Source organism: Meleagris gallopavo, chromosome 1 (assembly GCF_905368555.1).
Source record: "Meleagris gallopavo chromosome 1, MGAL_WU_HG_1.1, whole genome shotgun sequence".
NCBI classification, from domain to species: Eukaryota; Metazoa; Chordata; class Aves; order Galliformes; family Phasianidae; genus Meleagris; species Meleagris gallopavo.
Genome location: NC_139404.1, coordinates 111816840 through 111828998, shown reverse-complemented (window position 1 = coordinate 111828998; position 12159 = coordinate 111816840). Strand labels below are relative to the sequence as shown.

Genomic DNA, 12159 nt, shown 5'->3' with positions numbered 1-12159 from the left:
GTAATAGTTCATCTTACATAAAATATACAAAAATTGAACAAAATTAACATCAGACATAAGCTTGGGAGAAAGATGAAAATGATTTCTTGGACACAGTCAAGACTACAACACTCAAATAGCAAGAGGTGCATTCTCATTTATTTTCCTTTAGCAGCAAATGTTTCACAACTTCTAGAAACTAGAACAGCATTAGCAGCAAAACCTGTGCATGCTCTACCTTATGATTTTCATTGCAGAGTATACAGAAAGCAGGCTATCATCCTTCTGACAAGTTCATAAACACAACAAGGACCAAGTGAAATAAATACAACAGATATCTTTGGATATTCAGAAAAATCCTCAAGTTCATTTATACACAGTCTTGATGCAAGTCTTAAAGAACACCAGTTGATCTGTAATCTGAACAGAAGAGTCCCGCTACTGCGGAACAGCCTCATCTTCATAGCATTCAGGTTGAAGAGCAGTAGTCAGTAGAATGCTGGTTTGAATTACAAACTCCATGAAACGTAACTGGTTGTACTACAAATTAGCAACAATGAGAGGCATTTACATGAGCAGTAATTCCCAAATAACCTATTACAGAATACTTTCTGTCATGCATCACAACATGGAACTTCAGATTCTGGAGGGATCAGACTGCATAAGCAAGTAGGATAAATTTGCAACAGGAATAGTGTGGAAATCTTATTAGATACCACTGATGTCTAGTGTTCTGCTAGAATAGGATTAATATCCTTTTCTAAAATGTTATCATCATTCTTTTGATGGCTACGTACCTGTTCTGATTTCTTCAACAGAGGCTTCAGCCTTAATTTCCTGTGGTAATGGTTCTCCACTCCAGATGCATATTGTATGGAAATGTCTACACTTTTATCATGCTGGAAAATCCTGCTTTTCATCTAATAGACTTCCAATATTTTGCACATTGTAAGAGCAGAAGAAATGAAGCTCCTACTTTATTTTACCATGTCATTTGTCATTTTATTATTTTTCCCCTCTTCTTAAAAGTAATCAGTCCTAAACTCTGACTGTTTCCATTGACTTTTTTTTTTTTTTTTTACATCCACAGATACACTTCAATTTTACTATATTATTTTCCAGGTGGAAAAGCAGCACAGACTACATACACAAAGACTGTACTACTCATTTATCTAACATTACTGAGTTATCTAATGTGCTCCTTCCTTGCACTCAAGATTTTTCTCTTCCTTAGAATTATATACACATTGGAAGATGTATGTAACATTCACGTTCATTTAAAGCCTAAGATCTCCAGCTAAACCCCACCACTCAACCAACACAGGAAGATGGAGTCCTTAGCCCAAGGACTGGAAGTAGAAATTCATGCAGCAATCAATTGATTTACTAATAATATTTCATTACAGTACAGTACATCATCCATTAGATTTTTTTTTTTAATGTTACGTGTTTTCCATATACCTACACAATTACTAATATTTTTGAGATACTGTAAGCAGAAATATGAAACGTAACACTGAAGGTGTTCCTCATGACCACAAGTTGAGATTGCTAAATTAAAACAAGATTTGACACCAGATATAAATAAGTCTAAATACATTTTTAATGTATTTTGTTATTAAGTTTGAGCTGTTCCACATTTAATGCATTATTTCATAATATCAGGTACTGCTTTTACATATGCAATAATTTTAGGCTTTATTAGCAGGCAGATTTATGCAAATAATTGTTTAGGACTAACTGTGGACCATTACTACTCATGATTGTAGTAGAACAGGCACATAAAAGTGATTGTGAATTTGAAGTATGAAGACCTCAATGAAAAAAGGTTGTCTCAATTCTGGAGCACTGTATCATGCATTCATTTTTTTTTTCCTTCAAAAAACTGTTTATAAAGCAAAAGGGATACAGAACAAAGACAAGAATGACTGCAGTCAGGGAAACATTTGATAAAATGAAAATCATATCTAGAAACATGACTAAAATCCAAAGGGGATAAGTTAATACCATTGAACAGAAAGACAAGAAAAGACTCATGACGTATTGTAGTCTAAGTTAAGCTCCATGGGATAAATGAAGAGGAAAACCCACGATCAGTAGGAAGCCTGGTTTCCTATAGGTCTGCAGTAAGACTTTAGAGCAATTACACAAGCATTGGTGCAGTTCTCTGCTTTATTTAGGCAAAATCCTATCGATAGACCAAATTCAGAAAAAGGTAAAATGTCTCCAGATCAAGTCAAAGCTTTTTTATCTTTTGTCCATCAGCCAAAAGCATGGACACATTGTTAAGTTGGCAGTGCAGAGATATTCAGAGGCAGAGGACAGTCAGATGAAGGCATCTCACAAAGTCACTCTTAACATCTTTGAGAAGTCTCCAATGTTTCGCTTTTTGAAGCTGAATAACTGCTTCAGTTATCTTCAGTGGAGATTCAGAATGGAAGAGAGACTCAGTACTAGAAAAAAAATACAGCAAGAAAACCAATAAGATGATGCATGAATCCACTGTAATGCTCAAAGAATTTATCCTACACACTTTTAAGCCTTTTGCAGGAGGTATGAAACTGTCATGAGCAGATTCTTTCCTCCATTATAGCAAGGGCTGCTGGTTATATTATTTTCATCCTGCCTGAGTTTTGATGCTATATACCCCTCAGATTTGTTCAATTACATGCGCTGAGTATGACCAGGAGAACATACCAGGAAATATCAAACACAATACACTGAAGTAGTTTCTGTTTCAACTCCAGTTCAAAAAAGGTCCATAAAGAGGCAAAAAATTTAATTCTCCTGTTTCGAGGGACTTCCATAAAATATTAGAAGAAAATTCTTAATTCTGTCTTTCTTTGGTACTGATACTCATTTTAATCCCCCTTAAGGCATTTGCAGGCACTGTGGTCCAGACTTGGAAGTACTGAAGAGATCAACTTGCACTGATTGAAGCACTGAATGCATTTGAGAATACAGTCTCAACACCGTATTTGATTGGTATTTCAACAAATTATATATATGATAGAAAGAGGTCAAAATGAATTGGCAAAGTACATGCAGAACTGGTCAGAAGGCTTGCATGAAGCCTGCAACATCTCACTCAAACTGAATCAGGCAGTTAGTGTGTTGCTTCCTTCAGAACACTTCACAGATATTGATTCTAGCCTTCTATTTCAATGGAAAAAGAGCATATGGAAATATCAAATATAGCATAGTGCATTACATATCAGGAGCTTTCAGTTTCCCTTCAGCGTTGGAGGATCAGACATTAGCAAAAAGCTCCTAACTGAATGGATGGTTGCAAGAAGGATTTGAACAACGCTCTCAAAAATACGGTTTGATTTTTGAGTTGTCCCGTGTGACGCCAGGAGTTGAACTCTGTGATTCTTGTGGGTCTCTTTGAACGTGAGATATTTTATGATTTTATCAGTGGATCAGCAGACTACAGCTGTTGTTTCTGGTGTTCCTACATCTTCATTATTCATACTTTAAATTTAGTCTGGACACCAGGACTGAACATCACCTCTGCATGCACATGACTCAAATCTGAATTACCACTCACTGGTTGTTATGCCTGCAAGAGGAGTGAGTTACATTGGGATGCACATCTGGAGCAAGATTTGTTTTATTTCTTCTGAAGACACTCTAGTTCAGAATCACAGAACAGCCCTGCAGAGCAAAGCAGTGTGCATGAGGCAGGGGCAGCTAGGGAATTTGCTTTGAAATTGCACTGTTGATTTAAAGAAAAATGCATATTCGATCAGGTGTTCTTCTGTCTATTATGAAAAAGACTTGAAAATGTACTAGCCTTAATCACCGAGTATTCACAGGTTATGTACTACTTTTGGTGACAACATTAATGCATACTAAAGGCCCTGCACAATCATGCGATAACATATTACTAAATTTAATGAGATCATGCAAGAAGTTCGCTCACTGTACCATAGTATTTTTACATTAACAACACTGGATTTTTGATCTAGAAATATTAGAGTTTGTTTTATTGTACTACATAAATATCTAAAATAAGATTCAGAAATTATCTATGTAACGATCAAACCTGCAATTAAAGAATGGAGAATACAAAAAAGCACCATATGCTAATTTTGAATAGTCCTTAAGATTTCAAGCCTGAATGCAGAGGTAACTAACTCAGAGAATCAGCAGGACAAAGATAATACAGCTCAGAACAATTTTCCATTTATATGAGCAATACACACAACTGCTTCTGTATCTTCCACTATAAAAACAAAACACTGCTATATTTTAAAGCAATGGTCCCAGACCACATAGCTATACAAGCAGAGAATTGCTTTATGCAGTGTTTCAAGCTATTTCTATAATATTTTCATAAGCAATTAAGAGCTTTCTCCTATACTATTCTAGGAAATGAGAATTTTTTATTCAAACGGATTAGAAGCAGAGGCTCTGAATCTTCAGAATTTTTAAGTCTCATTGAGGTCAATTAAAAGCAAGCTTGCACTTAAAAGGAGAAAGAATGCTCTTTGTTTTACTCGTTTGTTTAAATAATCAAAATGGAAGAGGAAGCTTATTTTTAATTTTTGCCATCACAGCTCTGAAACAGAGCAGCTCAGCTGGAAGACATGGAAATTTGCCTGTGGCAAGAGGCTATAGAGACACAATAACAATTTGAGAAAGCAGCACAGCATTTGTCTTCCCTAAAAGTTAATGTTCTGCTCCTAGTGACAAGTACCCAACTCCCTAAGTTGTTCATATATTCTGATCTACACAGGGTATTTGAATATACCACTGGCATACAGGTTTGCTTTTTTTTTTTTTTAAAAAAACAGTAAATAAAGCTTTTCACAAGCAAAGTCATCTTTGTACATAGCTTGATAAATGCTGACACATGCAATGAGATTGTAGTAGAACATTGAAGTTATGAATATTTTCTGTCAGAAAGTGGATATTATTTAATCACATATTCAAATATAAGAAATTGTTCCACAACAGAGCAAACATTCCAACTCCCAATTCCTCTAAGTGAAATAGCAACATCATTAATGATTAACACTGATGTTCCACTCTGCTTATTATAACACACAAATACTTGAAGTGGCAATGTAATCAGCTATAACATGATAATTCTCCACATCAGCCTTTGGCTGCATTGTGATCTTTATATTTATCATAAATTCATTCTGAATCTTTCCTTGATATGCATCTTCCCTCACTGATAACTTTGAGCTCAGATTAAGAAATTGATTACCTTTCTTCTGATGCTTATAATGGAATCTTGAGACAGGCTTTACTAAATTTATTATATTTTCCTTTAACATATTGTAGAAATTATGGAATTGATGTGCCAATATCATTCTAAAAGTGATTCAAATGAAATACTGTGACATGATTTACACTTACAATCTTATGCACTCAGGCTTTAGAAGGCAAAGGTCTTATCAGAAAACTAAATCAAAACTTGAGTTTGCAAGATCAGCAGAAGATGTGTGCTACTGAGCAGCCACGTGATACTTAGAATCATAGAACATCCTGAGTTGGACTCTATAATCCTTTTGCACACTTTGCAACTCCTAGCTTCACACAGGATCACCCAGAATTCAAACCACATGTCTGAGAGTGTAGCCTAAATGCTTCTTGAACTCAGCAAGATCAGTTGGAGCTGCTCTGGGGAACCTGTTCCATGCCCAACCACTTACTCGTGAAGAATCTTTTCTTAACAACCAGCTTAAACAACTGACCAAGGTTTGCTGCAGAACATATCAGCCATCAAGTCCACCAGTAAAGTACATTTTAAAAATCCAAAGTTATGGAAAGAAATAAGTTACTTTATATAGAAAATATACATAATAAAAAGAAAACAAATGAGCAAATTTCATCAAAAACTGGGGGACTGGAAGTCCCTGAGGGAGGTGATCCTCCCCCTCTATTCTGCCCTGGTAAGGCCTCATCTGGAGTACTGTGTCCAGTTCTGGGCTCCTCAGTACAAAAAAGACAGGGATCTCTTGGAAAGAGTCCAGCGGAGGGCCACAAAGATGGTGAAGGGCCTGGAGCATCTCCCCTATGAAGAAAGGCTGAGTGAAGTGGGTCTGTTTAGCCTTGAGAAAAGACGACTGAGAGGGGACCTGATCCAGGTTTATAAATATCTGAGGTGTGGCGGCCATAGCGGTGAGGCCAGTCTCTTTTCAGTGGTACGTGGAGACAGGACGAGGGGAAACGGACATAAGCTGCAGCACAGGAAGTTTCGCACGAATGTGCGTAAGAACTTCTTCATGGTGAGGGTGACGGAGCACTGGAACAGGCTGCCCAGAGGGGTTGTGGAGTCTCCTTCTCTGGAGATATTCAAGTCTCACCTGGACGCCTACCTGTGCGACCTGGTGTAGGGAACCTGCTTTGGCAGGGGGGGTTGGTCTCGATGATCTCTAGAGGTCTCTTCCAACCCCTACAATTCTGTGATTCTGTGATACTTCTAAGTGTTGGCTTTCTTTTTCCCTTCCAAATAAACATTTTGTAACATGCAAATGTATTTAAGAAAAAGCCCCTCTCAGTCACTATGAAGTCTGACTGGTTATACTCTAAAAACTTACGTACACACAAACTTGTGTGAATGCAGATATCTTTCTCAGTACATATGCATCAGAGAAACCACCTTGATCATACACATACTGAAATAATCATTTCTGAGGAGGGAGCTGCTACATAATTGGCTTATCACTCTCTAAACATTTTTGAATTATACATTTAAATATGACTTACATACCTACTGCCAAGTTACCTTGGCATAGTGGAAAGTGTTGACTTTGAAGAAGTTTGATCTATTCAAAGGATATAGCATTTCTAGCTAAAACTGATCAAAGTAAATGAGGATAGGTAACTTGCTGATGAATTCTGACATACACTTCTAGAATGGACTTCAGAATTGCATAAATGTAAATAAATAGATTGCAGAGACAGAGACTAGCAACAGGACCCAGCACTTATTTTTTCCTCCTTTCTCTTCATTTATATTTTTCATTGTACTGTAGGCCAGTCTTTCCAATCACAATTCCAGTCCACTTCTGTGAAAAATAAGTTTTCCAACCCTCTTCATCCAATCTGCTGCAAAAACAACACACTGTTCCATTGCAAAACCCAACAGTAAAGATCCCATTCTATTCTCCATTAATAAAGACTTTTCATAATGTGCCAGTGAACTCAGTTATAATGCTTCAGCCTCCCAAGTCCCCATAAATTTTATTCAGTAACAAGAATTGGCACATTAAGAAAAATGAAGTCCTTCAAATCCACAACTAAAAATGCTATTTTTGCTATTAACCCCTCCAAAACTTATTCTCCTGAGCAAATTAGAGGGCTCAAGATGGTCTCTTTGGGAACAAATAATTCCTGAGGTCATGCAGCACATCTCAGTCTAGTTTTCACTCCAACAATTCTCTATTGTCTTAAAAAAAAAAAAAAATACTGTTTCCATATGGCCTTTGTTTCTGAAACATTTGAAGTGAATGAATCATCCAGGCAGTTTCAGTGGTAGTTTTGATAGGATCTTGGTTGGCCACTGCAGAGTGGGGAACATCCCTCCTTTCCCTGTTCTTGCCTTCCAGTTGCAAGCCCCGTTCTCATCTCCTCCCAGGTGTGGGACTTGCGTCCCTTCTCTTTGGGTAGAAATACCTAATCTTAGGGCCATTTTCCCCCTTTGACACCCTTAGCAGGGATATAACTGCACATTGGCTCAAAACCCAGAAGGTAAAAGCCCCACAGTTCACCCAGGAATACATTCAGACCAATTTCCTATAGTAGCCATTATAAGATGTTAGTGTAATTGCAAATCCATATGGCAAAAAATGATTTACCTTTTTAAATGAATAACCCCTTTCATGTTTACTGAGCAAGGACAGAAACCACATGCAGTTGAAGACACAAAGGCATAGGCCTTACCTCTAAAGATTTGAAATCATCCCTATCTCCTTTTAATTATTAATATATTTTAAATGAACAAGATATGAGATTACATAGTGATTTTTCTTGGGAGGATAAATATTTTACTCATTTTCAAAGAAATCAATTCATCCACCAACAACTTTTTTCTGGAAAATTCATTCTGTATTTATCACAAAGCTAAATAGCTGGGTTTTACCTTCACATATTTAAATCAAATGAGCTTGGAAAATAACTCAAGTATGCTGCAGTATAAGAAACCCCAAACCATTGCTTTGAACTGTAAAAGCAGTATATATCTGTAGCTACTTTGGATCAAGAGAAGACCCTTTATTTTGCTATAGATGTACAATCTGTAAACTCTCAGAAGACAGATGTTACCATAATATTTTTGGTTTTCAAATCACTGCCCTAAGCCAAGCCCAAAACACGCACAAAGACTATTAGATATGAATCAGATTAACTCAGTCCCCTCTCCCTCCAGATAGCATCACAGCCCAGGAAAATATCACACAACCAAGCTGCAAATGTTTCCTATCTCCTTCCCCTCTCCTCCCATTACCTCATAGCTCCCCACCTTTCTTATCATCTGTTATTTTCATAAGAATCAATAAATTCCTTCACAGCAATTTTACTTCTACTATTACTCCCTTGATTCTTTAGCAAACAGTAAATAATTGTACCTATTACAGAAGAGTTCTACAGAGATCAATTGCAGGCACACGTTATAGTTTCATACCTATCTTAAAATCTGGAGGCCTCTAGCCACATTAGCTTTGTTCTGGAGGAGAATGCTGTGCTGCTTCTTTCTCCTATGATTTAAGGGAGCAATACAGGGCAAGACGGTTCAGCAACAAAATTCAGTAGAAAGCTAAAACATTCATTTTAACATTACCAACAAACAGCAAAGAAGAAGTGTGATACTCACAGATAACATACTCTGATTTCAAAGGTACTACCCCAGCTCATCTATGCATGGGATGGGTCAAGTTCATTTCTCAGGCATATGATATAGTGCTCATATAACAACTGTGAGTTGAAGTATAGTGATGCTTAAGTAGAACAAATAATTTCCTTTATTATGTAATTCAAATTAAAGTGATACATAGAGGTACATTATTTAAGAAACAAGATTTAACTGGAAAATGTAACTAAATTTGAGCAATATTTAAAAAAAAATCAGTAATTCACTCACCATGGCTATTACACACAACTGATTCATCAATCTAGAGAGGGTTCCAAAAATAGCTTAAATAACTTTAAAATGTAGCTGCAAACAGAGGTTTCAATGGGACATAAAACAGCACAAAAAGCATTTAAGTGTTTGGAACATACCTTATTCTGAGCTATTTCCCCCAGCCTTCTGCAGCCATATATTTACTACAGTTCTTGAACTTAGAGTAGCAGAGATGTCTTAGTTCTGTTTTTATAGTATAGTCTATTAGCTCTCTGCAGAGACCAGAAAAGGCAACAGCTGTGGACTTTCTGAAGGCTGCTTTGAGCAGATGGCAGTGAGCACATGATGAAGGGGAGCGAATATAGAGGAGGTGCAAAGTGAAGGCCTATTTTTAAGCTTCTCACCTTGCTTAGGAGACTTACAGAACGCCACTGTCTAGCCTGTGCTTACTGATGGCTTTATGATGTTTTTACTACAATGCACAATGAAGTTATTTACGAATGAGAAATACTGCTCTATGTCAGCTCAAGCCTAGGAGACCAACAACTTACATTGTCCTTAGCAGCATTGCAGGACCTGTTGCCACAAAAATGAACTGTTCTTGAATGTCTCCAGTGTATTATGTGCAAATGGGCTTTTCTTTAGCACTAGGCCTGTATACTTTTTCAGTTTTTTTTTTCTTCCTTGAAAACACATACTATTCTTGTACCAAATAGACAGTAACAAGCTTGTTTTCATAGAAAATAGGGTCATTACTCCGGCAGCTGACAAACTTCTAGGCTATATTTTCTGGTGGCAATAACTCTGCAAATACTTTATTTTCTCTTGTTTGCCTACAAAAATGATTTACGGTGGCAGGAAGAATAAGAATAGAAAGTTAGCCAAGCCCAGCATCAAACCATTCTTTGCCTATTAAGATTTTGGGAACACATAGCTCATGCATTTGTGCCTGAATACCATTCTGGGTATGGTAGAGTTGGTAGTGGGCAGGTTCCTGCAATGCCTCAATAGCTCTGAATTTGTGGACATATTTAAAGCAATATCAGAACTAAAGATAACTCCTTTCCTTCTGCACCAGACATATTCTGGAGAGCCAACTTGAACGACAGCAAAAGCATCTGGAGAAGATCTTTGTAAGCTTTGTAAAGAAGAGGAAAATACTAGAAAGGGGAAATTGCTGGACCTGGGAGGGCTTTCAAGCCCCCAAGTTTGTATACATCCATATCACATCCAGTAGGAAGTACCTGCACTAGTCCTCCTAATATTCCTGTCTTTATATACTCTTTATATCAAATGAAAATATGGGAACTTAGAAGAGAAATACAGCAAACCTAACATCAGCCATACCACAAAGGCAAAAAAAAAAAAAAAAAAGACATAGTAAAGTCTGCAGCACTGAGCTGTAACCTACAGATGCAGCTGTGTTTCTGGTTGTGATATCCACCTGCTTTGCATTCTCAAGCAAATGATATCACCTCAGTGTGCTCTACTCTGTAGTTTGCCTTTCTCATTTATTCAATTTGAGAATTAATGCACCACATACATACCATATAAATATGCAGCAAGCATGGCTTTATACGTACTGAACACATCTCTCCCCACCCACAGGGCAATGCTCTCTCCCTGGGGATGTTCAAGACCAGGTTGGATGGAGCCCTGGGCAACTTCATCTAGTACCGGATCTGGAGTCTAGTGTCCCTGCCTGGGGCAGGGGGGTTGGAACTTGATGACACTTGGGTCCCTTCCAACCCAATCCATTCTATGATTCTATGAACACGTGCAGAACTTCACACAATGGGAACTAACCTGATGGAGACTGCTAATTATTGCCTCAGAGCAAAGATTTCTGATGTGTTGGGATTTTAAGTGTTGTTGTTAAGAAAACAGTAGTAGCTTTAAGTAGTCTGTGGCCACATTCAATGGTGGCTCTAAATCTTTTTCATTTAGGGGGAGTGCCTCCTTCCCAAAGGCAGCAAGAGCTATTGCACAGACACTACACCTTCCTGGGTCTGTCAGTGCTTTTGGGCTTGCTGTTTCCATAAGTACCATCCAACCTTACTGTAGAAGGAAAATAATATTCTGAAAAGATTTTTCAGAAGGTTATAAACTTGTGGTGTTCTAGACCTGTGCTATCCCTGAGGCATGCATGGAAAGAGGAACAAACAGTACAACAGCAACAGTGTAACCTCAAGGTCACTTTTCCTATATGATTGCCTTCCTCTATCATTCTTCTCTGAAGATTTTAAACAGTTTAAGGAAAGCTTTTTGGAACAAAGAGACTGATTAAATGTGCGTTTAGCTTGCTGGGGCCATAGCCCTGCAAGGCAATTTGAAGTGTTACAGTGTAGTTAAATAAACGCTGTTGCGAGAACTAAAGTTGCCTATTACAACTGTCTTGCATTCCTTTCAGGCTGATATTTTCTTATGTATGGCCTTCATCTAAATATATGCTTTCTTTGTACAAAGGTAACTGTAATGTAGTAACAGGATAGAAAACACAGCAATGATAGCAGAGTAGCAAGGTACTAGGCTGGAGCAAGTGAGGGTATGCTCAAATGCAGCAGCCATGAACAGAGAAACAAAAGAAGAAAAAAAAAAATCTGCTTACCCTTAGAAGGCTTTTAGATACACATGGATCTCCAGCAAGATTTCCCCCCCCCTTTGTGCTGTCAACCCTTAAATGAGGTTTGGGAAGGGCTAGATCCTGGCTCCACCCCTTCCTGTCACTCAGGTGCATGCAATGGGTTGATCCTGCCTTCACACCAGGTGCTCCATCACTGGTTTAAGCCAGGACTTATGTATTTCCACTACAGTAAACTTGGTGGGTTTTTGTTGTTGTTGTTGTTGTTGTTGTTGTTGTTGTTGTTGTTGTTTGGGTTTTTTTTACACTTTTCCTGCCTTTTTTTTTTTTTTTTTTTTTTTTTTTTTTTTTCCTGAGCAGTTCTTCTATAGCTATCGCTAGCAATAAAAATTTGTCAGGGAGATAAACCCCGTGCAGAAATATATTTGCTCTTTACAGTGAAAACTAGCTGCAGCTGGAACAGGGAGAAAGTTTAAAATCAGATTTTGAATGATTAACAATAAAAAGGGACAGTCAGTATTCT

At 37.6% G+C, this 12159-nt stretch overlaps 1 long non-coding RNA gene across 1 annotated transcript; it reads right to left on the bottom strand.

The window, feature by feature from the left end:
* Window positions 1–998: 998 nt before the first annotated feature.
* LOC146545571 (uncharacterized) lies at window positions 999–9332 on the bottom strand. Its single transcript, XR_014881249.1, has 2 exons — window positions 9214–9332; window positions 999–2432 (listed from the first exon to the last, which is right to left on the bottom strand). It is a non-coding gene; the product is annotated as an uncharacterized LOC146545571 (long non-coding RNA).
* Between the last annotated feature and the right edge of the window lie 2827 nt (window positions 9333–12159).